Genomic DNA, 3,383 nt, shown 5'->3' with positions numbered 1-3,383 from the left:
TACGATGAGACACGAACTTTTACACCTGGCCCGTCAACAGACCCTTCTTTGACCCGAAACCCGCCTTGGCAATGGACACAACCGGTAAATCACAAACCAAGGTCGACAAAAGAGCGCAAAAGGCACAAGCATCAAAGAAACACCCTATCTCGCTTCCAGCACCTACTAGAACCGGGCACATATGCCATCTACACTGATGCCGCACTAGCATCTGACCGATTTACGTGCGGGATACACCACGTCAACGATCCGAGCTTGACAGAGTGCATGACGTTCTCTACGAAATTCGAAATCGACCCACTTACAGCAGAACTCAAAGCCATTCTACTGGCCACCACCCTACTTAAGAGGGATCTCCCGTCCATCAAGACAAAACACAATCCCTCTAAAGTCGTCATATATACTGATAATGCAGAGGCAATCAGCACAATGCACTCTCCAGATCTGCATGACTACATCTCCATCGACAACCTTGCCGAAATGAATGACACCACAATTCTTATAGAATGGACCCCCGGCCACCAGTCCAACCCAGGGAACGAGACGGCCCATCGCATGGCATCTGTGTCACTTCGTACCTCCCAGAACTCTCGTGCGACGCCCGCCCCACTTCCCGAACCTGCCCTCAATAACCCCGTCGTTGAACGCCGTATCCGAAAAATGCGGCGACGCCGTCATCTCAAGGAAACGACCCCAAGGCCAGACCCACCAGTTCCCGAGGACATCCGGCGAGGCCTCCAGGTCCTTCTACACAAGGCCCGCTCCGGCACAGCGGTCACTCCCGACGTCCGCGACCGATGGACCTGGTACCGGCGTTTAGGCAGAAAAAGACCAGATGGCTCCACATCTATTGCCCCTCCTACCCTTCCCTGCCCCCTGTGCAGTGCCGACCAACCCACCATACACCACCTTCTCTGGGACTGTGCCGGACTCTCCGAGGAACGGCGTAGGTGTCTACCTCCTCACGTCACTTCCCTTCAAGAATGGATAACGCCTTCGAGCGACGTGAGAGAGACTTTACTGACCCTGTGGGCATTTGCTGAACGTACAGGTCTAGTGAAAATGACCTAATCAAGTGGTCCGTGTGCGGGGCGGACATGCGTTGTGATTGAACCCAATCCCCCCGCTGGTTTATTTCCCCTACCCTTCCCCTGCACTCATTCATCCAACTCCTGCTGTCATTAAAACTGGAGGAGGTTGGGTTTTGGGAGGAGTTCGTCCCCATAGCAATGTTGAGGCCACTTTGAAGGAGATTTTTGGTTCTGAGTCCGATTGTAACGCGCACATAAATTTGAAGGGTGATGTTAGCAAAAAAAGGTGCGCGTTAGAATCATGCAAATACGGTAAGCTTACCGGGCTCGAGAGAAGGAAGAAGAAAAAGAAAGCAAGAACCAATCAAAACAGACGTCTGGGTGAAGTTATTATTTATGAATACAAAGAGAACAAAAGGAAAAAAAGAACAAAGAAGGTAAGTTTGTCAGAAGATAACACACTCAAAAGCAAGTTGATGGTCTTCCTTCTTGTGCTTCTAATGAGGCTTCTACATCAGCGCGGCAAATTTCTTCTCCAGCATCAGCTCGTTGATATTCACCGCCGGCGTGCAACTTGTATTCGTCAGCATCACGGAGGTGACGCTTTCGAAACTGGAGAAAGAAGGGAGAAGAAAAGCGTACGTTAGGAACACTCTGCATGGTAGCCATGATTACCACTTAAATCCAAGGGCTGCAAATCTGCAGGGGTTGGTTTTTCAGACACAAACATAATTTGTGAATTCTGAATCCAGGAATATGGGAATATGATTACACCCATTCGTGTCTTCATGTCCCACTAACCGCGTTTGCTCAACGATATTAACACAACACCAGCGGGCTTTGACTCATACGATATATTTCTCAGTGAGGGCGAGCTTCACCGCTGTGCACGTTGGTACCGTTTCTCTTGTAATGAATGGATATTGCTCGACATCAAATTTCACAAAAAACTACCCTTGTTTACCATTCTTTGTTTTTTTTTATGTGCGAGAATATCCTTGTTGAGCTCTCATTTGGGTTCCGTGCAAATCTACTAGAACTAGATAAGGTTTCCACTGCCTTTTTAATGATTAACCAAACAAAAATACAAGTAGTATCGAAGAGAACACGCTCGCTGGGGCAACTGGCACAGTTCTATTCAAACAAAAAAAACAGTGGGCGGGACCAGTGGAAACACAGCTGAAACAAAACCTCACTAAACATCAAAGTCGCCGCCACCTCAGGCGTGATGTTTTCATCTCTACTGTAGCATTATCAGTGAGGCACATTCAAAGTTTGCCATGCTGTTTTGCTGTAATAGTCAGGAAATGTTACAAATACCGCAGTGCAGACTACACAACTGGCTGATACCACGTCCAATTGGAAATTTCTGAAGTATTTATATCATAACCACCGTTACTACGTGATCCAATAAAATAAAAAACTACCCGCCGCGGTGGCTCAGTGGCTAAGGCGTTGCGCTGCTGAGCACGAGGTCGCGGGTTCGATTCCCGGCCGCGGCGGCCGCTTTTCTGATGGAGGCGAAAAGCAAAAACGCCCGTGTGCACGAGATTTCGGCGCACGTTAAAGATCCCCAGGTGGTCAAAATTAATCCGGAGCCCTCCACTACGGCGCGCCTCATCGCCTGCGTTGCATCGGCGCGTTAAACCTACAATCAATCAATCAAAAATAAAAAAAACTGCGAACTATACTTAGGGGTGCTGCGGATCAATTTAAACCACTCGTGTCGCCGTGCACGGTAGAAATTAACGCGGTGGAACGATAGTCACCGATCGTTCTTACGAAACGCAATATTATCTGTAAAAGAAACGTAAAATTCGTCGTTGTTGGCTTAAGATCGGGCCCAGAGAAATGCTTTTGCACTCCCGTTTCTCGAGGTGTCCTCACCCCAGATCTCGCCGTCCCTTCCTCCTGGCTTCAAACACTGTGTCGAAGCCTGTGTGGGCGACGAAGAACTCGATGGCCTCCCTGTCCCACTCGCCACCCACACCTCGGGGTGCCACCGAGGACAGGGCCATGCGGTGCGCACACGCGGGCAAAGTAGCAAGGTGGCAGGGCAGCGGCCGGAGGTTGGAAACGGATGCCAGGGTAGAGTTCCCATAGTCCACGAAGTGAACCTGGGCTCGTTGCTGCCGGGGGAAAATAAAAACAACGAACGGGCACTGAGCCAGAATACAGGTGGGTCGGGCACACACTTTGAACAATCCCGCAAATACATTGAAGCAGTTTATTCCGCTCTTGACACTGATTTGTGTCACTTAGGTGGAAAGAGGAAACAGACACTCGCAAGAGCTGGGCGGATACACCTAAATTTGTGCTTAAATCTTAAGAGACTTCATGCGCTCTAAAGGA

General features: G+C 49.4%; 1 long non-coding RNA gene across 1 annotated transcript; it reads right to left on the bottom strand.

Annotated features, from left to right (window-relative positions):
* Positions 1 to 1,416: 1,416 nt before the first annotated feature.
* Positions 1,417 to 3,161, bottom strand: LOC144164136 (uncharacterized). The gene is made up of 2 exons (XR_013321072.1): positions 2,919 to 3,161; positions 1,417 to 1,643 (listed from the first exon to the last, which is right to left on the bottom strand). It is a non-coding gene; the product is annotated as an uncharacterized LOC144164136 (long non-coding RNA).
* Positions 3,162 to 3,383: the final 222 nt, after the last annotated feature.

Source organism: Haemaphysalis longicornis, unplaced genomic scaffold (genome assembly GCF_048455015.1).
Source record: "Haemaphysalis longicornis isolate Haplotype H1 unplaced genomic scaffold, Haemaphysalis longicornis Haplotype H1 scaffold_1, whole genome shotgun sequence".
Taxonomy (NCBI): domain Eukaryota; kingdom Metazoa; phylum Arthropoda; class Arachnida; order Ixodida; family Ixodidae; genus Haemaphysalis; species Haemaphysalis longicornis.
Note: the sequence above shows the minus strand (reverse complement) of the source record. Positions and strands in the feature narration are given on the sequence as shown.